Source organism: Nomascus leucogenys, chromosome 17 (genome assembly GCF_006542625.1).
Source record: "Nomascus leucogenys isolate Asia chromosome 17, Asia_NLE_v1, whole genome shotgun sequence".
NCBI classification, from domain to species: Eukaryota; Metazoa; Chordata; class Mammalia; order Primates; family Hylobatidae; genus Nomascus; species Nomascus leucogenys.
Genome location: NC_044397.1, coordinates 75,075,594 through 75,101,100, shown reverse-complemented (window position 1 = coordinate 75,101,100; position 25,507 = coordinate 75,075,594). Strand labels below are relative to the sequence as shown.

Here is a 25,507-nt window from a genome sequence, read left to right as displayed (position 1 = left end):
ATCCCAGTTGGAGGATTCCAGAAGAATGGCTAACTGAGCATTAGGGTGCACCTGACACTCTCCATAGGACCCCAATTCTCCATACTCCAGAGGACATCTATTTTTCTGCCTTCATCTCCTCCCCTTATTCTGGAGCACACTCTTATTCCTTTGAATGAACTGCCTTCTCCACTCTGAGCTCTGGTTGGGCCGCCAGTCACAGTCCCCAGGCCTCTGGCCACAGCATGGGCATATGATCCAGAATAGGCCCATCATGGGACTTCCCTGGGACTATGTATTTAGAGACTGGGAGAGAGGATCCCTTTCCCCTAGGGTTAAAGTGAGATTGAGAGAAAGAGAGGATAGAGATATGACATTTAGTCCTGAATCAAATCATGCGCCTGGGGCCACCTCCATGCTTGCTTTTTCGGGTTATGTAAGTCAATAAGTCCCACTTTATTTAAAGCTCATTGGAATTAGGATTCTATCACTTGTAACCAAAAGAAGCCTGATAAGTTTTCAAATAAGTCCAAGATATGCCTTTGGTCAGGTTATCAGATTTTCTCTCAACGCTTTCCTCCTCTGCATAACATATGGGCACGTTATTTTACAGTGGGGTTAACAGAAGAAAATTGAGAAACATGCCTAAACTGGGGCCAACTGGGGTCCAATTTCAGTTATAACTATTTGGTCTGCTGCAGCATCAGGACACTGGGCTGTTAGCTTTTACTTCTTTCCCAAATAACAATAATAATTATGAATACTTATATACTACCAACCACTGTATGAAAAACTTCGTATAGGTTCTCACTTAACCCTGAGAGTAGCTGTGAAGTGGACACTATTATTAACCCCATTTATAGGTGAGAAGAGGAAATGTTGCTTGTCTTGCTCAAGGTGGGTGAGAAGCACATGAGTGGTAGGACTGTGAGCCTAGACAGGCTCCCTCTAAGCCCACAGCCTTAGCACTATGTGGCTATGTCCTGTGATGTAAGACAGAGCAGAGGCTGGAATCAGACCAGGGGTCAAATCCCAGCACTGCCACACCCTCACTGTGGGATTTTGAGCATGTTAGTTAACATCTCTGGATTCACTTTCTCCTCTGTAAACTGAGATAAAGAGATTGCACAACCCTGCTCATAAGATTCTTGCAAGGACTAAATGAGGCAGGGGATGTAAATCACCTGGCATGTTGCCTTACTCTCCTGGACAGGCAAAAGCTTGGTGTTTTCATCATGACCCACTTCTGAGTCTCCTAAGCTCAGCTGCCTGCCGCCTGCATGGGTACTCAGCTCCAAGCAGCTCTTCTGCTTCCTTCTCATCTTCCTGGGTGTGAGCATGGAAATCATGTTGGACTTGGAATGGTCAGATTGGACTCCGGTCCTGCCCTTTCAGTTTACAATCTGGGTCACCTTGGACAAATCCTTTAACCCCTTGATCTTTTGTTTCCTAGTCAGTAAGACTGAGATGATGTTGTGATGAGGATTAGCTGAGATGACACATTGCTAGCATATAGCACTGTGGCTGGCACATGGCTAGTACTAGTTAAGTTAAGATGGAATGGTTAGGGGACATACGTACCTGTTTCTGACAGATAGCTAATTCCTTTTCAGCTCACTCTAACTGTACCTAGACACAAAGGAAATTACATTATCTGAAGGGACATCTTTAAACTGTTCATAAATGTCATCACTCATACTTAATGTCTTTTTCTTTTAAGTTCCATTTAGTTCTTTGATTTAATCTGCTAAATATTAGGGATTGGTAGGAGAGCAAGTTTCTACTTTTTTTTTTTTTTTCCCAGACGGAGTCTTGCTCTTGTTGCCCAGGCTGGAGTGCAGTGGCGCAATCCCGGCTCACTGCAACCTCCACCTCTCGGGTTCAAGCAATTCTCCTGCCTCAGCCTCCTGCGTAGCTGGGATTATAGGCGCCTGCCGCCACCACCCGGCTAATGTTTTGTATTTTTAATACAGCCAGGGTTTCATCACATTGGCCAGGCTGGTCTCAAACTCCTTTTTTTTTTAAATTTTATTATTATTATACTTTAAGTTTTAGGGTACATGTGCACAACGTGCAGGTTTGTTACATATGTATACATGTGCCATGTTGGTGTGCTGCACCCATTAACTCATTTAGCATTAGGTCATTTAGCATTAGGTGTATCTCCTAATGCTATCCCTCCCCCTCCTCCCACCCCACAACAGTCCCTGGTGTGTGATATTCCCCTTCCTGTGTCCATGAGTTCTCATTGTTCAATTCCCAACTATAAGTGAGAACATGAGGTGTTTGGTTTTTTGTCCTTGTGATAATTTGCTGAGAATGATGGTTTCCAGTTTCATCCATGTCCCTATAAAGGACATGAATTCATCATTTTTTATGGCTGCATAGTATTCCATGGTGTTTATGTGCCACATTTTCTTAATCCAGTCTATCATTGATGGACATTTGGGTTGGTTCCAAGTCTTTGCTATTGTGAATAGTGCTGCAATAAACATGCGTGTGCATGTGTCTTTATAAGAGCATGATGTATAATCCTTTGGGTATATACCCAGTAATGGGATGGCTGGGTCAAATGGTATTTCTAGTTCTAGATCCCTGAGGAATCGCCACACTGACTTCCACAATGGTTGAACTAGTTTACAGTCCCACCAACAGTGTAAAAGTGTTCCTATTTTTCCACATCCTCTCCAGCACCTGTTGTTTCCTGACTTTTTAATGATCACCATGCTAACTGGTGTGAGATGGTATCTCATTGTGGTTTTGATTTGCATTTCTCTGATAGCCAGTGATGATGAGCATTTTTTCATGTGTCTGTTGGCTGCATAAATGTCTTCTTTTGGGAAGTGTCTGTTCAGATCCTTTGCCCACTTTCTGATGGGGTTGTTTGTTTTTTTCTTGTAAATTTGTTTGAGTTCATTGCAGATTCTGGATATTAGCCCTTTGTCAGATGAGTAGGTTGCAAAAATTTTCTCCCATTCTGTAGGTTGCCTGTTCACTCTGATGGTAGTTTCTTTTGCTGTGCAGAAGCTCTTTAGTTTAATTAGATCCCATTTGTCAATTTTGGCTTTTGTTGTTGTTGCTTTTGGTGTTTTAGACATGAAGTCCTTGCCCATGCCTATGTCCTGAATGGTATTGCCTAGGTTTTCTTCTAGGGTTTTTATGGTTTTAGGTCTAACATTTAAGTCTTTAATCCATCTTGAATTAATTTTTGTATAAGGTGTAAAGAAGGGATCCAGTTTCAGCTTTCTACATATGGCTAGCCAGTTTTCCCAGCACCATTTATTAAATAGGGAATAATTTCCCCATTTCTTGTTTTCGTCAGGTTTGTCAAAGATCAGATAGTTGTAGATATGTGGCATTATTTCTGAGGGCTCTGTTCTGTTCCATTGGTCTATATCTCTGTTTTGGTACCAGTACCATGCTGTTTTGGTTACTGTAGCCTTGTAGTATACTTTGAAGTCAGGTAGCGTGATGCCTCCAGCTTTGTTCTTTTGGCTTAGGATTGACTTGGCAATGTGGGCTCTTTTTTGGTTCCATATGAACTTTAAAGTAGTTTTTTCCAATTCTGTGAAGAAAGTCATTGGTAGCTTGATGGGGATGGCATTGAATCTATAAATTACCCTGGGCAGTATGGCCATTTTCACAATATTGATTCCTCCTACCCATGGGCATGGAATGTTCTTCCATTTGTTTGTATCCTCTTTTATTTCATTGAGCAGTGGTTTGTAGTTCTCCTTGAAGAGGTCCTTCACATCCCTTGTAAGTTGGATTCCTAGGTATTTTATTCTCTTTGAAGCAATTGTGAATGGGAGTTCACCATGATTTGGCTCTCTGTTTGTCTGTGATTGGTGTATAAGAATGCTTGTGATTTTTGCACATTGATTTTGTATCCTGAGACTTTGCTGAAGTTGCTTATCAGCTTAAGGAGATTTTGGGCTGAGACAATGGGGTTTTCTAGATATACAATCATGTCATCTGCAAACAGGGACAATTTGACTTCCACTTTTCCTAATTGAATGCCCTTTATTTTCTTCTCCTGCCTGATTGCCCTGGCCAGAAATTCCAACACTATGTTGAATAGGAGTGGTGAGAGAGGGCATCCCTGTCTTGTGCCGGTTTTCAAAGGGAATGCTTCCAGTTTTTGTCCATTCAGTATGATACTGGCTGTGAGTTTGTCATAGATAGCTCTTATTGTTTTGAGATACGTCCCATCAATACCTAATTTATTGAGAGTTTTTAGCATGAAGGGTTGTTGAATTTTGTCAAAGGCCTTTTCTGCATCTATTGAGATAATTATGTGGTTTTTGTCTTTGGTTCTGTTTATATGCTGGATTACGTTTATTGATTTTCGTATGTTGAACCAGTCTTGCATCCCAGGGATGAAGCCCACTTGATCATGGTGGATAAGCTTTTTGATGTGCTGCTGGATTCAATTTGCCATTATTTTATTGAGGATGTTTGCATCAATGTTCATCAAGGGTATTGGTCTAAAATTCTCTTTTCTTGTTGTGTCTCTGCCAGGCTTTGGTATCAGGATGATGCTGGTTTCATAAAATGAGTTAGGGAGGATTCCCTCTTTTTCTATTGATTGGAATAGTTTCAGAAGGAATGGTACCAGCTCCTCCTTGTACCTCAGGTAGAATTCGGCTGTGATCCATCTGGTCCTGGACTTTTTTTGGTTGGTAAGCTGTTAATTATTGCCTCAATTTCAGAGCCTGTTATTGGTCTATTCAGAGATTCAATTTCTTCCTGGTTTAGTCCTGGGAGGGTGTATGTGTTGACGAATTTATCCATTTCTTCTAGATTTTCTAGTTTATTTGCATAGAGGTGTTTATAGTATTCTCTGATGGTAGTTTGTATTTCTGTGGGATCGGTAGTGATATCCCCTTTGGCATTTTTTATTGTGTCTGTTTGATTCTTCTCTCTTTTCTTTATTAGTCTTGCTAGCAGTCTATCAATTTTATTGATCTTTTCAAAAAATCAGATCCTGGATTCATTGATTTTTTTTGAAGGGTTTTTTGTGTCTCTATTTCCTTCAGTTCTGCTCTCATCTTAGTTATTTCTTGCCTTCTGCTAGCTTTTGAATGTGTTTCCTCTTGTTTGTCTAGTTCTTTTAATTCTGATGTTAGGGTGTCAATTTTAGATCTTTCCTGCTTTCTCTTGTGGACATTTAGTGCTATAAATTTCCCTCTACACACTGCTTTGAATGTGTCCCAGAGATTCTGGTATGTTGTGTCTTTGTTCTCGTTGGTTTCAAAGAACATCTTTATTTCTGCCTTCATTTCATTACGTACCCAGTAGTCATTCAGGAGCAGGTTGTTCAGTTTCCATGTAGTTGAAAGGTTTTGAGTGAGTTTTTTAATCCTGAGTTCTAGTTTGATTGCACTGTGGTCTGAGAGACAGTTTGTTATAATTTCTGTTCTTTTACATTTGCTGAGGAGTGCTTTACTTCCAACTATGTGGTCAATTTTGGAATAGGTGTGGTGTGGTGCTGAAAAGAATGTATATTCTGTTGATTGGGGTGGAGAGTTCTGTAGATATCTATTAGGTCTGCTTGGTGCAGAGCTGAGTTCAATTCCTGGATATCCTTGTTAACTTTCTGTCTCAATCTGTCTAATGTTGACAGTGGGGTGTTAAAGTCTCCCATTATTATTGTGTGGGAGGCTAAGTCTCTTTGTAGGTCACTAAGGACTTGCTTTATGAATCTGGGTGCTCCTGTATTGGGTGCATATATATTTAGGATAGTTAGCTCTTCTTGTTGAATTGATCCCTTTAGCATTATGTAATGGCCTTCTTTGTCTCTTTTGATCTTTGTTGGTTTAAAGTCTGTTTTATCTGAGACTAGGATTGCAACCCCTGCCTTTTTTTTGTTTTCCATTTGCTTGGTAGATCTTCCTCCATCCCTTTATTTTGAGCCTATGTGTGTCTCTGCATGTGAGATGGGTTTCCTGAATACGGTACACTGATGGGTCTTGACTCTTTATCCAGTTTGCCAGTCTGTGTCTTTTAATTGGAGCATTTAGCCCATTTACATTTAAGGTCAATATTGTTGTGTGTGAATTTGATCCTGTCATTATGATGTTAGCTGGTTATTTTGCTCGTTAGTTGATGCAGTTTCTTCCTAGCCTTGATGGTCTTTACAATTTGGCATGTTTTTGCAATGGCTGGTACCAGTTGTTCCTTTCCATGTTTAGTGCTTCCTTCAGGAGCTCTTTTAGGGCAGGCCTGGTGGTGACAAAATCTCTCAGCATTTGCTTGTCTGTAAAGTATTTTATTTCTCCTTCACTTATGAAGCTTAGTTTGGCTGGATATGAAATTCTGGGTTGAAAATTCTTTTCTTTAAGAATGTTGAATATTGGCCCCCACTCTCTTCTGGCTTGTAGAGTTTCTGCCGAGAGATCAGCTGTTAGTCTGATGGGCTTCCCTTTGTGGGTAACCCGGCCTTTCTCTCTGGCTGCCCTTAACATTTTTTCCTTCATTTCAACTTTGGTGAATGTGACAATTATGTGTCTTGGAGTTGCTCTTCTCGAGGAGTATCTTTGTGGTGGTCTCTGTATTTCCTGAATTTGAATGTTGGCCTGCCTTGCTAGATTGGGGAAGTTCTCCTGGATAATATCCTGCAGAGTGTTTTCCAACTTGGTTCCATTCTCGCCATCACTTTCAGGTACACCAGTCAGACGTAGATTTGGTCTTTTCACATAGTCGCATATTTCTTGGAGGCTTTGTTCGTTTCTTTTTATTCTTTTGTCTCTAAACTTCCCTTCTCGCTTCATTTCATTCATTTCATCGTCCATCGCTGATACCCTTTCTTCCAGTTGGTTGAATCGGCTACTGAGGCTTGTGCATTCATCACGTAGTTCTCGTGCCGTGGTTTTCAGCTCCATCATGTCCTTTAAGGACTTCTCTGCATTGGTTATTCTAGTTAGCCATTCGTCTAATTTTTTTGCAAGGTTTTTAACTTCTTTGCCATTGGTTCGAACTTCCTCCTTTAGCTTGGAGTAGTTTGATCTTCTGAAGCCTTTTTTCTCTCGACTCGTCAAAGTCTTTCTCCGTCCAGCTTTGTTCCATTGCTGGTGAGGAGCTTCGTTCCTTTGGAGGAGGAGAGATGCTCTGATTTTTAGAGTTTCCGGTTTTTCTGCTCTGTTTTTTCCACATCTTTGTGGTTTTATCTACCTTTGGTCTTTGATGATGGTGACATACAGATGGATTTTTGGTGTGGATGTCCTTTCTGTTGGTTAGTTTTCCTTCTAACAATCAGAACCCTCAGCTACAGGTCTGTTGGAGTTTGCTGGAGGTCCGCTCCAGACCCTGTTTGCCTGGGTATCAGCAGTGGTGGCTGCAGAACAGTGGATATTGGTGAACCGCAAACGCTGCTGCCTGATTGTTCCTCTGGAAGTTTTGTCTCAGAGGAGTACCCAGCCGTGTGAGGTGTCAGTCTGCCCCTACTGGGGGGTGCCTCCCAGTTAGGCTACTCAGGGGTCAGGGACCCACTTGAGGAGGCAGTCTGCCTATTCTCAGATCTCCAGCTGTGTGCTGGGAGAACCACTACTCTCTTCAAAGCTGTCAGACAGGGACATTTAAGTCTGCAGAGGTTACTGCTGCCTTTTGTTTGTCTGTACCCCGCCCCCAGAGGTGGAGCCTACAGAGACAGGCAGGCCTCCTTGAGCTATGGTGGGCTCCACCCAGTTTGAGCTTCCAGGCCGCTTTGTTTACCTACTGGAGCCTCAGCAATGGTGGGCGCCCCTCCCCCAGCCTCGCTGCCATCTTGCAGTTTGATCTCAGACTGCTGTGCTAGTAATGAGCGAGGCTCTGTGGGCGTAGGACCCTCCGAGCCAGGTGCGGGATATAATCTCCTGGTATGCCGTTTGTTAAGCCCGTTGGAAAAGTGCAGTATTAGGGTGGGAGTGACCCGATTTTCCAGGTGTCATCTGTCACCCCTTTCTTTGACTAGGAAAGGGAATTCACTGACCCTTGCGTTTCCTGGGTGAGGCCATGCCTCCCCCTGCTTTGGCTCACACACGGTGCGCTGCACTCACTGTCCTGCACCCACTGTCCGGCACTCCCCAGTGAGATGAACCCAGTACCTCAGTTGGAAATGCAGAAATCACCCGTCTTCTGCGTCACTCATGCTGTGAGCTGTAGACTGGAGCCATTCCTATTCGGCCATCTTGGCTCCACCTCGACCTGGTCTCGAACTCCCGACCTCAGGTGATCCACCTGCCTCAGCCTCCCAAAGTGCTGGGATTACAGGCGTGAGCCACCATGCCCAGCCTTTTCGTTCTTTCTTTTTACAATTTCTTACAAGTTTTTATTTTTATAAAGTACTTAAATATCTCAAATTTCAGAAAGCAAGGTATTTAACCACACATCCAAACAGAGAATTCTCTAATATAGCCTCATATCAATTCCCTGCATTGTAAGACAGTTCTTTTAGTAGAAGTGTCTCCAGACGAAGCAAGAAACAAAACACCACAAACAATGAATACCTGTGGTATCCAAGTCACCAATTAGATGCCTTGCAGACCCAGAAATACATCAGAAACACTCTCTGCTCCCCAGGAATGTGCAGTATAGTAATGGACATAAGACATGTTCTTGAAAAACTATGCTGTAAAACAGAATGTAATGCAGGTTCTCTAAGAAGTATAAAAAAATGCATTAGGAACCCGGAGTGCGGAGTATGTCCTTGTAGGTGAAGGCGAGGCACAAAGTCTCCCTGAGGTGGCAGTGAAGTTCATGTATAATGAATGTTGTGTTCCTTGGCACTCTTTTGGCTGCAAATGACCAAAGACCTAAGTAATGCTGTTAACCAGCTCAGCCTCATCGACTTTTGTAGAGCACTACATCCAGGGAGAATACACATTCTTTTCAAGTACACGTGGAATATACACCAAGTTATGCCATATGCTGGACCATAAAACAAATTTATAATCATTGATCCAAAGAAGAATTCTGGGAAGTGGAGAGGGGCAGCAGGATAATTTTTCACTCTCTGTGAATTCCCACATGAAATAGAACAACTAGATAACATAACAAAAAATTCATGAACAGCTTGTGTAACAAAGCTAGGTATTCATTTCCTAAGGGAATAGCAAATCACCGCCAACCACGTCGCTTAAAACAACAGAAATGTATTCTCTCATAGTTCTGGAGACTGGAAGTCCAAAACTAAGGTGTTGGCAAGTCCATCTCCCTCTGAAGGCTTTAGGGAGGGATCCTTCCTTACCTCTTCCCAGCTTCCAGTGGTTGTTGGCAATCCTAGCATTCTTTGGCTGTAGCAGCATCTCTCCAATCTCTGCCTCCATCTTTATGTGTCTGTTGTCTTCATGTGTCTCCAAATCTCTCTGTCCTCATAAGGAGACCTGTCATTGGATTTAGAGCCCACTCTAATTCATTATGACCCCATCTTGACTATATCTGTAAAGATCCTATTTCCAAATAAGGTCACATTCACAGGTACTAGAGATTAGGATTTAAATATATCTTTTGGGACTGGGCATGGTGGCTCACACCTGTAATCCCAGCACTTTGGGAGGCCAAGGAGGGTGGATCACTTGAGGCCAGGAGTTCAAGACCAGCCTGGCCAACATGGTGAAACCCTGTCTCTGTTAAAAATACAAAAAATTAGCCAGGTATGGTGGTGTACACCTGTGGTCCCAGCTACTCCAGAAGCCGAGGCAGGAGAATCGCTTGAACCTAGGAGGTGGAGGTTGCAGTGAGCAGAGATCACACCACTGCACTCCAACCTGGGCAACAGAGTGAGACTGTGTCTCAAAAAAAAAAATAATAATAATTAACTAAATAAATAAATCTTATAGAGGAACACAATTCAAATAATAACACTAGATGTCATTATAGCTAAGAATATGATAATGTTTTCTCCCCAAGATTAAGGAACAAGGTAAGGATATCTGTTGTCACCATAACCACTTCTATTCATTATTGAAGTTGAGGTCATAGCCAGAGCAGTAAGTCAAGAAAAGACAATAAAAAGTATACAGATTGAAAAGGAAGAAATAAAAACTACTTGCAAATGATGTATATAAATAAACCTAAGGATTCTGCAAAGACTATTTGAGCTAATAGCTAAATGTAGGATGTTTGCAAGATGGATCAATGTAGAAAAGTAAATTGCAGCCAGGCATGGTGCCTCGTGCCTGTAATCCAAGCACTTTGGGAGGCCAGAGCGGGCAGATCACCTGAGGTCAGGAGTTCAACACCAGCCTGGCCAACATGATGAAACCCCATCTCTACTAAAAACACAAAAATTAGCTGGGTGTGGTGGTACACACCTGTAGTCCCAGCTACTCGGGAGGCTAAGGCAGGAGAATGGCTTGAACCCGGGAGGCAGAGATTGCAGTGAACTGAGATTGTACTCCAGCCTGGGCAACAGAGTGAGACTTGGGAAAAAAAAAAAAAAAGAAAGAAAAGAAAAGTAAATTGCATTTCTACATACCAACAAAAACAATTAGAAAATGAAATTTGAAAGACAGTGCTGTTTAAGACAGAATAAAAATCTGTTTTAGTCTGTTGGAGCTGCTGTAACAAAATGCCATAGACTGGGTAGCTTATGAACAATGGGAGTTTATTTCTCACAGTTGTGGTGGCTGGGAAGTCTGAGATTGTGGTGCCAGCATGGTTGGGTTCTGGTGAGGGCTCTTTTCCAGGTTGCAGACAGCCACCTTCTTGCTGTGTCCTCACATGGAGGAAGGAGCAAACAAGCTCTCAGGGGCCTCTTTTATAAGCACAGCAGTCCCATTCATGAGAGTCCTGCCTTCATGATCTAAGTACCTCCCAAAGGCCCCACCTCCTGATACCATCACCTTAGGTGCTAGGATTTCAACAGATGAATTTGGGGAGAACACAGAGATTCAGACCATAGCAAAATTTGTAATCAGGGGAAAATTTAATAAAATATGTGCAAAATCTTTACACACTGAAAACTATAAAAACATTCTGCGACAAGTTAGAGAAGACCTAAAGAAAAGAGCTATACCACATTCGTGGGTTAAAAGATCTGATATTGATAAGATGTCAGTTCTCAAATAGATCTCAAGGTTCAGTGCAATCCCAACCTAAATACCAGCAGGTAGATATGACACTAAAAGCATGAACAACAAAAGAAAATAAATAAATAAATTGGACTTTATCAAATTAAAAAACTTTTGTGCATCAAAGGACATTGTCAAAGAAATGAGAAGATAACCTACAGAATGAGAGAAAGTATTTGCAAATCATACATCTGATAAGGGACTGGTATCTAGAATCGACAAAGAATTCTTATAACTCAACAACAGAAAAACAAACAACCCAATTTAAAAATAGGCAAAGGACTTGAATGGACATTTCTCTAAAGAAGACATACAAATGGCCAATAAGCACATGAAAAGATGCTCAACATAGTAGGGAAATACAAATTAGAACAACAAGGAGATACCATTTCATACCTACCAGGATGGCTGTAATAGTAATTTTTAAAATGCAGAAAATGCAGAAAAATATTGGTGAGGATGTGGAGAAATTGAATGTCTTGTCCATAGCTGGTAGGAATGGAAAATGGTGCAGCTGCTGTGGAAGCAGTTTAACAGTTCCTGAAAAAGGTAAACATAGAATTACGTTATGATCCAGCAATTCCACTCCTAGGTATAGACTCGAGGAAATTAAAAGCAGAGACTTGAGGAGATACTTGTATGCCAATATCCATTGCAGCATTATTCACAGTAGCCAGAAATGGGAAACAACCCAAGGGCCTATCAGCAGACGAGTGGGTAAACAAAATGTGGTATATACAAACAGCGGGATATTATTTGGCTATAGGAAAGGAATCAGGATCTGAAACATGCTGATATGGATGAATATTGGAAATATGTCGAGTGAAATAAGCCAGACACAAAAGGACAAATATTGTATGACTCTACTTACATGAAATATCTAGAATAGGCAAATTCATAGAGACAGGAAGCAAATTAGAGTTACCAGAGGGCAGCCAGGTGTGGTGGCTCACACTTTAATCCCAGCACTTTGGGAGGCATAGGTGCGAGGATTGCTTGAGGCCAAGGCACAGAGTTCCAGACCAGTCAGGGCAAACACAGGGCAAATGCAAAACAAAAGCCCTTCCCTACAAAAAATATTTTTTAAGTTAGCTGGATGTGGCAGCTCATGCCTGTAGTCCCAGCTACTCAAGAGGCTGAGGCAGGAGGATTGCCTGAGCCCAGGAGGTGGAGGCTACAGTGAGCTTTGATTGGCCCTTTGCATTTCAGCCTGGGTGATAGTGCAAGACCTTGTCTTTAAAAAAAAGAAAAAGAGAGAGAGAGAGATTACCAGGTGCTGGAGAGAGGAAGAATGGGGTATTATTGTATAATGTTTACAGAATTTCTATTTCGAATAACAAAAATGGTCCAGAACAAAAATGTTCCAGATATTGTGCATAACAAATGATGCACAACAGTGAATATTTTATGTTATGTATGTTTTACCATAATTAAAAAATTAATAATGTAATATACCAAAAGTTATTGCATGAATTGTGCACTTTGAATTGTATACTTGAATTGTACACTTTAAACGTATGAATTGTGTGGTATGTGAATTATATCTCAATAAAGTTGTTCTAAAAAATACCAGCAATGTTTTTGTAGAAATTGGTGTGCTAATCCTAAAATTTATGTAGAAATGCAAAGGACCTAGAATAACCAGAATAATCTTGAAAATTAGCAAAGTTGGGAGACATATATTAGTGAATCACAAGACTTTCTCTAAAGCTGTAGTAATGAAGATGGTATGTATTGGTGTAAAGGTCCATGGAACGAGAAAGAGTTCAGAAATCAGGCCCCACTTACATAGTCAGTTGGTTTTTGATCAAGATGCCAAAGCAATTCAATGGTGAAAAGAAGATCACTTCAACAAATAGTGCTAGAACAACTGCTTATCTCTATGGAAAAGATAAACCTCAACCCCTACCTCACATCACACACGTGAAATTTTTTGAGATAAATTATATAACTCAATGTAAAAGTGAAAATTCTGGATAAAGCTCCTACAAGGAAACATAGGGCAGTATTTTTTAGGATACAAAAAGCACTATAAAGAAAAAAATGACAAATTGGACTTCATCAAAACTAAAAACTTTACAAAAAATACAAGCCATAGATGAGAGACAGTATTCACAATACCTGCACATATGGCTGAGAAAAGCTTGTATCCAGACTCCTACAACTCAATAATAAAAAGACCAAAACAAATTATTAAAAAATGCACAATGACTTGAACAGCTGTTCTAAAAAAGACTACATACAAATGCCAGTAAAATATGAAAAAGGATTCAATATCATTAGTCACCAGGGTAATGCAAAATAAAACTAAACTGAGATAGCACTATACATCCACTAGTTTGGTGAACATTAAAAGAACAAAAACAGCAAACATTGGCAACTGGAATTACCATACATTGCTAGTTGGAGTCTTAAATGGTATAACCACTTTGGAAATTGATCTGGTAATTTCTTTTAAACTCTGACCCAGCAATAACGCTGCTAGGTATTTTTGCAAGATAAGGACTTTTTCCATAATAGCCCCAATGACCCATCTTCTCCTAGAAGATACATTCTGCCTATCTATTGATAGGCAAACTGTGGTTTGTCTCTTCACTTTGCTAAGTGAACAGATAAACAAATTTTGGTGTGTGGAAGCAATGGAATACCACTCAGCAGTCACAAGGAGAAAACTACTAATAGACAATATCCAGCAGCTTAGATGAACCCCAGAAACATGATGAGCAAAAGAAGCCAGATACAAAATAGTGCATAGTGTCTTATTCCATTTATATGAAATTCCAAAACAGGCAAAAACTAATTTATGGGGCAAGAAATCATAACATTGGTTGTCTGGGTTATAAGGATGGGTGTTGAGTGGTAAGGGTCACAACAGCTTTTTTTTTTTTTTTCTGAGGCAGAGTCTCATTTTGTTGCCCAGGCTGGAGTGCAGTGGCATGATCTTGGCTCACTGCAATCTCCACCTCCAGGGTTCAAGTGATTCTCATGCCTCAGCCTTCCGAGTAGTTGGGACTACAGGTACATGCCACCACACCCAGCTAATTTTTGCATTTTTGGTAGAGATGGGGTTTCACCATGTTGGCAAGGCTGGTCTCGAACTCCTGAACTCAGGTGATGATCCTCCTGTCTCGGCCTCCCAGAGTGCTGGGATTACAGGCATGAGCCACCACGCCCAGCCTCACAACAGCTGTTTCTAGGGTGATGAGTATGGTCTATGTCTTGCTAGTGGTATGGGTTACATGGGTGGGCCTTTGTCATAACTCACCAAACTGCCCACTTATAATCTGCTCATTTCCCAGTATGTAAATTATTTTAAAAGTTAAGAAAAACATGTTCTCAGGGGCCAGGTGTGGTGGCTAACTCCTGTAATTCTGGCACTTTGGGAAGCCTAGGTAGGTTCATCCCTTGAACCCAGTAGTTCAAGGCCAGCCTGGGCAACATGGTGAAACCCTATCCCTATAATTAAAAAAAAAAAAAAAAGCCAGTCATGGTGATATATGCCTGTAGTCCCAGGTACTCAGGAGGCTGAAGTGGGAGGACCACTTGAGCCCAGGAGGTTGGGATTGCAGTGAGCTGTGATTGCACTACTGCATTCCTTTCTGGGAGACAGAGCGAAATCTTGTCTCAAAAAAAAAAAAAAAAGTTATCAGGAATGACAGGGTTGAAACAGCAAGTTGGCATTCCAATCCAGTTCAGATAGCCAGATCAAAACAGCAAGTTCAAGACTTGAAGAATGCCCACAAATCAGAAAATTCACAAAAAAAGATAGAAAACATACAAAGGATATGACTAGGTAACTCACAAATGAGGAAATAGGCTAAAAGGGGTAGGCAGGGGCTGGTGAGCAGCATATCATAAGTTTACCGGCCACTCAAGAGTTTTCCTCCAGGTATTGCTTGTTCATAGTTTATATCATTTTTCTCTTGGGTCGGTTATCTTTCTTTTCAATTATAGATACATTGGTTATATGAGTAGCAAATAGCTTTTCTTAGAGGGTGGTTTGTATTTTCACTTCGTATGTCATGTCTTTTGTTGTGTTTTAAATTTTAATTTAATCAAATGGAATCCAGCTTTTGGTGATTAGTGCTTGTGTTTAGTTTAGAAACAGAATTCCCTATTCAAATATCACTAAACATTATGTGGTATTTTCCCTAATTAATTTTATAGTTTTTTTCACCTTTAAGACTTTAACATCTCTTTTTTTTTTTTTCGAGGTGGAGTCTCGCTCTGTTGCTCAGGCTGGAGTGTAGTGGCATGATCTTGGTTCACTGCAATCTCTGCCTCCCAGGTTCAAGAGATTCTCCTGCCTCAGCCTCCCCAGTAGCTGGGATTACAGGCACATGCTACCATGGCCAGCTAATTTTTTTTTTTTTTTTTTGTATTTTTAGTGGAGACGGGGTTTCACCATGTTGGCCAGACTGGTCTCGAAGTCCTGACCTCAAATGATCTGCCTGCTTTGTCTTCCCAAAGTGCTGGGATTATAGACATGAGCCACCATGCCCGGCCACCTTTAAGTCTTTAAACCATCTGGAAGTTGTGTATGGGATGTAATTTGGGTTAATTTTATCTTTTTCCTTATGAATAGCCACTTGTCTTGGAATCATTCAGGCTATTCTTTTCCTGTAATTTAATAGCAGCAGCACCATCATATATAAATGATTTTAACTCTAGGTCCTCTGTTCTATTCATTTGCCTAATTGTCTCTCTGGACCAATATCACACTATTAGAAGGTCTCAGGATCTGTTGAGATTTGCCCCCTCCCCTGCACCTACAAATAAATACAGTTGGCCCTCCATATCTGTGGAGGCCCTCCACTTAAATGGAGTCAGCCAACCTGGGATAAAAAGAATGTGGGAAAAAAAATTTCACGAAGTTCCAAGAAGCAAAACTTGAATTTTTTCTGAGTCAAGTACTACGTTGAATGCACGCAAATGAAGTGATGTGCAGGTATTGTATTAGGCATTTTAAGTAATTTATAAATTATTTAAAATGTATGGGAGGATGTGCATAGGTTACATGCAAATACTAGTCCATTTTATATAAGGGACTTCTGAGCATCTTCAGATTTTGATATCTGCCAGGGTCCTGGAATTAATCCCCCACAGATACCAGGGTTTGACTATATAGTGTTTTCCTTTAAAATTGTGTTCGCTATTCTTGTTCCTTTAATCTTCTGTATGAATTTAAGGATCATCTTTTCAATTTTGAGAAATACCATATTAGAATATTGATTGAAATTATACTGAATTTATAGACTGACTTTGGGAAAAATCACTGTCACTACAAAATTTCATCTTCCTACCATTGAATATAGTTTATCTTTCTGCCTACTCCTATGTTCTTCAATAAAGTTTTACAATTTTATTATAAAATACAAGGTACCTAGGAATAAATTTACAATTTTATTGTAAAACTTTTGTTTTACACTATTATTTCCACCTATTACTATGTTCTTCCATAAAGTTTTACAATAAAATTGTAAACTTATTCCTAGGTACCTTGTATTTTATTGCTGCCATTAAAGAATATCTTTTGGAAAATTACATTTTCTAATTTTTGTTGCTATTGAATTTGTTAATATACTTGTTTTGGATTCAACAACCTTGACAACCTCTTATTTGCAGTAGTTTATAGGTTCCTTTGTATTTCGTATTTTTTCCTTTCTAAGCTTTATAAATTTTATTTCTTTTTCTTGTCTTATACAAGCAAAAAGGTTTTATATAATGCTGAATAGAAGTGGCCATAGAAGATAATCTTATTGCGTTCCTAATCTGAAATGGAATGCTTTCAACATTTCATAATTACATATAATTTTTGCTATAGGTTCTTTGGTAGCTGCCATTTACCAGACTAAATAAGTTGCTTTCTCCATCTAGTTTACTAGTGATATTAATTATGAAGCAATGCTTAATATTACAAAAAAATTTTCTGGCTGGGCGTGGTGGGCGCGGTGGATCATGCCTGTAGTCCTAGCACTTTGGGAGGCCAAGGTGGGTGGATCACCTGAGGTCGGGAATTCGAGACCAGCCTGACCAATATGGAGAAATACCATCTCTCCTAAAGATACAAAAATTAGCTGGGTGTGGTGATGCATGCCTGTAATCCCAGCTACTCAGTAGGCTGAGGCAGGAGAATCACTTGAACCCAGGAGGCGGAGGTTGCAGTGAGCAGAGATCAGGCCATTGCACTCCAGCCTGGGCAAAAAGCAAAACTCCACCTCAAAACAAACAAACAAACAAACAAACAAAAAAAACCTACATTCATTGACATATTGACATGATCATAAGATTTCTTCCTTAAACCAACTAATATGGTAAATCTCTAACTTTAACCATCCTTGCATTCCTAGGATGAATCCAATTTGGTAATGGATTTTTAATATGTATATTAAAAATGTTGTATTTTTAATAGACATTTCTGGAATCAGTTGCCTACTGTTTTATTGAGGATTTTTGCATCTATATTTAGAAATGAGATTGGGCTTTAATTTTTTCCTTCATATACCATCCTTATCTGATTTGCCATCAGAATTGTTAGACTTTGTAAAATGAGGTAGGCAGTGTTCCCTCATTTTATATTTACTGGAACAGTTTGTTTTAGATAATGATTATCTGTTCTTCAAAGTCTGGGTATAACTGGTAAACCTTCTGGGTTTAATGGGTTTTATTTTTATCTTAATTTAATTTTATTTTTTTTAGTATGGAGGGTAGATTTTAAAACTCCCAATTCAAGTTATAAATCTAAGCAAAAAAATGTATTTCTTCTTGAGTAGTTCTGTTAGGTTATATATTTCTAAGAAACTGCAGTTTGTCTATGTTTTCAGTTTATTGATTATGGATTTTAAGTAGAATTGTGCATAAATGACTCTGAGAACTTACTCTGTGTAGTCTGGACAAGATGCCTGCTAGGACTGGTTGCGCCTTCTCCTAGAGAGAGAGACTTCACCCAAGTTCAGCTTCCCACAGAACCAGTAGCTCCCTTCCTTTGGCAGGAGGGTCTGTGGCTTGCCACAGCACCCCAGGTGCGGGGCTTTCACAGCAACTCCAGTAAACAACAAGCACTTAAATACAAATAATTCATACTAAGCAGTCTGTATGCCTCCCACAAACAAAGTTAATTCTCATGCTGGCACTAGAAGAGCCTGTGGCTAGTGATACCCATGAAATGCAAACCCACTGTGGGTCTGGCTCATCACCCTGGTCCTGCCATGATTCTCCGTCCAACAATGGGAGGACAGTGATTACACATCAAATGGTAGTTTATATACCGTTGGTCATCTCTAATTGTTCACTCTCTCTCTCTTTCTCTCTCTCTATTAAGTGCGCTAAAGGTATGTCATGGTTGTTTTCGCTTTTATTTTGAAATAATTTTAGATGTGTAAAAAAGTTGCAAAGTTAACACAGAATTCCCATATAACCTTCACCCACTTTCGATAATGTTGACATTTCATATGACTATGTGCATTTGTTAAAAGAGATTAACATGGGGGGGCACAGTGGCTCACACCTGTAATCCTAGCACTTTGTGAGGCCTAGGCAGGTGGATCACCTGAGGACAGGAGTTCGTGACTAGCCTGGCCAACATGGTGAAACTCTGTTTCTATAAAAAAATACAAAAAATTAGCTGGGCATGGTGGTGGACGCTTGTAATCCCAGCTACTCGGGAGGCTTAGGCAGGAGAAACACTTGAACCCAGGAGGTGGAGGTTGCAGAGCCAAGATCGCGCCATTGCACTCCAGCCCAGGCAACAAGAGTGAAACGCTGTCTCAAAAAAAAAAAAAAAAAAGAGATTAACATTAGTGTAACACTACACTACAGACATTATTCAGATTTTCTTTTTTCTTTTTCTTTTTTTTTTTTTTTAAAGCTGAGTCTCACTTTGTTACCCAGGCTGGAGTGCAGTGGTACAATCAAGCCTCACTGCAACCTTCGCCTCCCAGGCTCAAGCAATCCTTTCATCTTAGCCTTCCAAGTAGCTGGGACCACAGGCATGCGCCACCATGCCTGGCTAATTTTTAAATTTTATGTAGAGATGGATCTCAATTACCCAGGTTGGTCTCAAACTCCTGGGCTCAAGCAATTATTCACATTTCACCAGTTTTTTCACTAATATCTTTTTCCTGTTTAAGGATCCAATACAAGATACCACATTGCATTTAATGTCATCCTATTTAATTTTTTAAAACTCAATTGTATTGAGAAAAATTAACATATAAAATTTGCCCACTTAGCATATATAATTCAGTGCTTTTCATTATATTTACAAAATTGTGTAGTCCTTACCATAATCTAAGTTTAGAATATTTGCATTACCCCCAAAAGCAACCCTGTACTTATTAAGCAGTCACCCCGCATTCCTCCCTCCTATAGCCCTAGGCAACTAATCTTTCTGTTGTTTTTTTTTTTTTTTTTTTTTTTTTTTTTTTTTGAGACGGAGTCTCGCTCTGTCTCCCAGGCTGGAGTGCAGTGGCGCAATCTCGGCTCACTGCAAGCTCCGCCTCCCGGGTTCACGCCATTCTCCTGCCTCAGCCTCTCCGAGTAGCTGGGACTACAGGTGCCCGCCACCATGCCTGGCTAATTTTTTGTATTTTTAGTAGAGATGGGGTTTCACCGTGGTCTCGATCTCCTGACCTCGTGATCTGCCCGCCTCGGCCTCCCAAAGTGCTGGGATTACAAGCGTGAGCCACCGCGCCTGGCCTAATCTTTCTGTTTCTATTGATTTTCCTGTTCTGAACCTTTCATATAAATGGAATCATACAATGTGTGTGGTGTTTTATGTCTGGCTACTTTCACTTAGCACATTTTGCAGATTCATCCGTAGTGTAGTATTTATCAGTACTTCGTTCCTTTATATTGCTGAATAGTATTCCGTTGTATAGGTATATGGCATTGTGTTTATCCATTCACCAGTTAATGAGCATTTGGATTGTTTCCATTTGGGGGTTATTATTAATAATGTTGCTAGAATATTTGTGTACCAGTCATCATGTGGATATATGATTTCATTTCTCTTGGCATGTACCTGGGAGCACAATTGCTTGGTCATATGGTAACTGTGTTTAACATTTTGAGGAAATTCCAAAGTGTTTTCCAAAGTGGTTGCACCGTTTTACAATCCACCAGCAATATATAAGGGATTCAATTTCTTTACATCCCCATCAACGCTTGTTATTGTCTGCTTTTGTTTTTCCTTTTGTTTTTAATATAGCCATCCTAGTGAGTGCGAGTGTGAAGTAGATATCTTATCATGGTTTTGATTTGAGTTTTTCTTTTGGTTAATGATGTTGAGCATCTTTTCATGTGATTATTAGCAATTTGTATATCTTCTTTAAAGAAATATCTATTCAAATTCTTTGCCCAACTGTTAATTGTGGTGTTTTCTTATTTTGAGGCTTTTTTTTTTTTTTTTTTTTTTGACGGAGTCTCACTCTGTTGCCCAGACTGGAGTGCAGTGGCGCGATCTTGGCGCACTGCAACCTCTGCATCCTGGGCTCAAGCAATTCTCCTGCCTCAGCCCCCCGAGTAGCTGGGATTACAGGCACTCACCACCACACCCGGCTAATTTTTGTATTTTTAGTAGAAACGGGGTTTCATCACATTGGCCAGGCTGGTCTCAAATTCCTAACCTCAAGTGATCCACCCACCTCGGCCTCCCAAAGCACTGGATTACACACGTGAACCACCACACCTGGACCTTATTTTGAGTTTTAAGAGTTCTTTATATATTCTGGATGCAAGTCCCTCTTCATGTATGTGATTTTCAAATATTTGAAAATGTTTGTCAAAAATCAAGAGACTATTAATATAGCAGTTTATTATTGACACACTATCTTGATTTCTGTAACTTTGTAACAAGTTTTGAAATAAGAAAATGTAATTCTTCCAACTGTGATCTTTTTCTAGATTGTTTTGGCTATTCTGTGTCATCTTATTTTAAATTTTTTTCATTTAATCACTTTTGGTTTTGGGATTTTATTTGTTGTTTCTTAGTTTTCTATATCATTCATTTCTGTTTTATTTTTATAATTTCCTAGCTTCTACATTCTTGGGTTTGCATATTTGTTTTATAACTGTAAAAATGAACATTTATTTTATTACCATTAGGACTTTTTTTTTTTTTTTTTGAGACAGGGTCTCATTCTGTCATCTAGGCTGGAATAGTGTGGCACAGTCATCGCTCACTGTAACCTCCACCTCTCAGGCTCAAGCAATCCTCCCACCTCAGCCTACCAAGTAACTGGGACTACCGGTGCATGCCACCACACCCAGCTAATTTTGTATGGAATGATACATTTCTCAGAAATAACCTTGTAGTTAAGCAACACATGACTGTGTATAAGTATATATATTTTTTAAATCCATGAGTTTAAAAATAGATTCTCAGATATAAGACATAAAAAGCCAACCATATGCTGTTCACAATAGGCATGCTTAAAATCTAATGATCTAGAAAGACTAAAAACAATGGAATGGCAAAATAATTACCAGGCAAATATTAATTTTTAAAATTGATGGCACAGAATTTTATAGCCACACAGAGGTCAGAATGCAGTGTAATTATGTTGACATCAGACAAAAAAGACTTAAAAAGTATTTAGGGATAAAGAAAGTCACTGCAAAATGAAAACATGAACAATTTCACTAGGAATATTCAACAGTTCTGATTTTCTGTGCAACAACTAACAGCATAATTGACAGAAAGAGATGGAAAAAATGAACAAATTAACAGTCAGTATGGGGTAGACAAAAATAGAATATGAAAGGTTTGAACAAGACGATTTTCACGACTCAGCATATACCAAAAAAGTCAAGATTTTCTGATCACAATGTACTACAATTTGAAATTAGTTAACAAAAAGATAACTCCTTAAAAAAAAACCTGAAAAATACTTCTAAATGATTCACATGTCAAAAAAGAAATCATAAATGAAATGAGTACATACTTAGCACTGAAAGAGTGTGACTACAATACATAATAAAATCTGAGGGATGTAGCTAAAGCAGAACTTGAGTCATTTGTGGGTTTAACTGCACACATTCAAAAAGAAAAAAGTGGTCAGTCACAGTGGCTCATGTCTGTAGTCCCAGCTACTTGGGAAGCTGAGGTGGGAGGATAGCTTGAGGCTGGGAGGTGGAGGTTGCAGTGACCTATGATTGTGCCACTGCACTCTAGCCTGGGTGACAGACCCAGACCTTGTCTGAAAAAAAAAAAAAAAGCCCATCTCTATAAAAAATACAAAATTAGCCAGGTGTGGTGACATGTACCTATAGTCCCAGCTATTTGGGAGGCTGAGGAGGGAGGATCACTTGAGCCCAGGAGTTCAAGGCTACAGTGAGCTGTGATATACCACTGCACTCCAGTTGGGGCAACAGAATGAAACTCTCTTTAAAAAAAAAAAAATTAACATATATGCTTGACTTAACAAGCCTAAAGTTGATCAATATCTCTACCTTTCTCCTAAAATATACAAATAACCTTAGAACATTTTAACACCAGTCACTTGCCTCTTGTCTGACATGTTTTTTTGTCTTCTGATAGTTTTATGCTTCCTTATGTCCCTCAAATTCATCATCATCATCATCATTACTATTAGCAGTAGGAGTGGTGGTTTCTACAGTCAGTGGTTGCTCCGGTTTACCCACATTTGCTATTTCTTTGGAGATGATTAGTTCTTGCTTTCTGCATCTTTCTTCTGGTTTTGATTTGCTCCTTCTGGAAGTAAAATGTTCCCATAGTAATATTTTCTGGAAGGGCCTGTGAATGGTAAACTCAGTCTTTGCCTAAACATGTCTTTTTTCTGCCTGACTTTTGAATTATAGTTTAGCTAGTTATAAAATTCTAGCTTATCAATTATTTTCCCTCTATATTTTGAAGATATTTTTCTGTTGTCTTCTGGTCTCTGACTATTGAGTACTGTGCTGTCAACTTATTTTTTGCTTCTTTATAGGTAGTCTGTCCTTTACCTCTGGTGGCATTTAGGATCTTCACTTTGTTTTGTGGTCTGCAGTTTCCCTATTATGTGTAGTGTAGATTTATTTTCATTTCTTATCTTTGGACTCAGTGCATGCTTTTATTCTGCAGATTCTTTCCTTACAATTCTAGTAGAGTCTATGTTATTATCTCTTTGAATACTACCACCTCACTATTCTCCCTATTACTGTTTCTGGAATTTCTATTAAATACATATTGGACTATCTCGTTCCTTATGCCTCATAACCTCCTTTTAACATTTTCCATCTCTTCATCATATTGCTGCACTTAGCACAGTTTACTCAGATGGGACTTCTAATTTACTAATTCTCCCTTCAACTTCTTTTTCAGCTTACAAACTTTTAATAGCTAGTTCTTATTTCTAGACATTCTGATTTGTTTCTGTTCAAAATATTACCTTTTTTTTTTTTTTTTTTTTTTGAGATGGAGTCTCGCTCTGTCGCACAGGCTGGAGTGCAGTGGCACAATCTCAGCTCACTGCAAGCTCCACCTCCCGGTTTCACGCCATTCTCCTGCCTCAGCCTCTCCGAGTAGCTGGGACTACAGGCGCCCGCCACCACGCCCGGCTAATTTTTTTGTATTTTTAGTAGAGATAGGGTTTCACCGTGTTAGCCAGGATGGTCTCGATCTCCTGACCTCATGATCCGCCCACCTCGGCCTCCCAAAGTGCTGGGATTACAAGCGTGAGCCACTGCGCCCGGCCACCTTTTTTTTTTTTTTGGAGACAGAGTCTCACTGATGCCCAGGCTGGAATGCAGGGGCACAATCTCAGCTCACTGCAACCTCTGCCTCCCAGGTTCAAGCGATTCTCCTGCCTCAGCCTCCCCAGTAGCTGAGATTACAGGTGCACACCACCATGACTGGCTAATTTTTATATTTTTAATAGAGACAGGGTTTTGCCATGTTGGCCAGGCTGGTCTTGAACTCCTGACCTCATGTTATTTTCCCACCTCAGTCCCCCAAAGTGCTGGGATTACAGGAGTGAGACACACCTGCCCTACTTTTTTTTTGTTACAATAGTAGCTAAAACTTACTCTGTGCCAAGCATATGTGTACTCTTCTAAGCGCTTTACATATATTAACACACTTAATCCTTAAAATAACCCATTGATATAGATACCATTAGTATATCTACTTTACAGATGAGGGACTTGAGGCACAGAAATATTAAGTGACTCACCCAAGGTCACCCAGGTGGTGGTAGGTGATAGTGACGAGATTTGAACCCAGCACTTTAGCTTCAGTTTCTATGCTCTTAGCTACCATGCAACAGTGCCTCTCATGAGGTTTGTTCTTTTCTTGGTGTTTTAATTACATCTTTTAGGGCTTTAATAATTTTAAACATGTTTATTTTACATTCCCTTTCCAATTGTCATTCTATGATATGAAGTTTTAGGGTATCTTTTAGTGCTATTTATCGTGTCTGCTGACTCTTAAGTCAGCAGGATTTTGTCCTCCTGCGTTTCATTATTTTGTTCGTGAGCTTATCTTTTTTTTTCTTTTTTTCTTTAATTTTTATTTTTATTATTATACTTTAGGTTTTAGGGTACATGTGCACAATGTGCAGGTTTGTTACATATGTATCCATGTGCCATGTTGATTTCCTGCACCCATTAACTCGTCATTTAGCATTAGGTATATCTCCTAATGCTGTCCCTCCCCCCACCCCACAACAGTCCCCGGAGTGTGATGTTCCCCTTCCTGTGTCCATGAGTTCTCATTGTTCAATTCCTACCTATGAGTGAGAACATGCGGTGTTTGGTTTTTTGTCCTTGCAATAGTTTACTGAGAATGATGTTTTCCAGTTTCATCCATGTCCCTACAAAGGACATGAACTCATCATTTTTTATGGCTGCATAGTATTCCATGGTGTATATGTGCCACATTTTCTTAATCCAGTCTATCGTTGTTGGACATTTGGGTTGGTTCCAAGTCTTTGCTATTGTGAATAGTGCCGCAATAAACATATGTGTGCATGTGTCTTTATAGCAGCATGATTTATAGTCCTTTGGGTGTATACCCAGTAATGGGATGGCTGGGTCAAATGGTATTTCTTGTTCTAGATCCCTGAGGAATCGCCACACTGACTTCCACAATGGTTGAACTAGTTTACAGTCCCACCAACAGTGTAAAAGTGTTCCTATTTCTCCACATCCTCTCCAGCACCTGTTGTTTCCTGATTTTTTAATGAAAAATATGGAACGCTTCACGAATTTGCGTGTCATCCTTGCGCAGGGGCCATGCTAATCTTCTCTGTATCGTTCCAATTTTAGTATATGTGCTGCCGAAGCAAGCACCGTGAGCTTATCTTTAAAGAAGGCTGTTTTTCTGTGAGAATCCCCTGTGGCCTGGGTTGTACATGTGTCCCTCCAGAGCAGTTTTGCATTTGCCACAGAAAGATCACCAGACCTGGAACTCTTTTTTGGCTGTTTATCATTTTGGGAGTCATTTATCATCATGGTTCCTGGACCATCTGCAAATTTGA

General features: G+C 39.9%; 1 protein-coding gene and 1 non-coding gene across 4 annotated transcripts in view; one reads left to right on the top strand and one right to left on the bottom strand.

Moving 5' to 3' along the window:
- The window catches only part of PLEKHA8 (pleckstrin homology domain containing A8), a 92,479-nt gene that overhangs the window by 64,372 nt on the left and 2,600 nt on the right, over positions 1-25,507 (top strand). The gene's annotated exons all lie outside the window — the stretch shown is intronic.
- On the bottom strand, positions 25,213-25,319 carry LOC115831100. Its single transcript, XR_004026634.1, has one exon. It is a non-coding gene; the product is annotated as a U6 spliceosomal RNA (small nuclear RNA).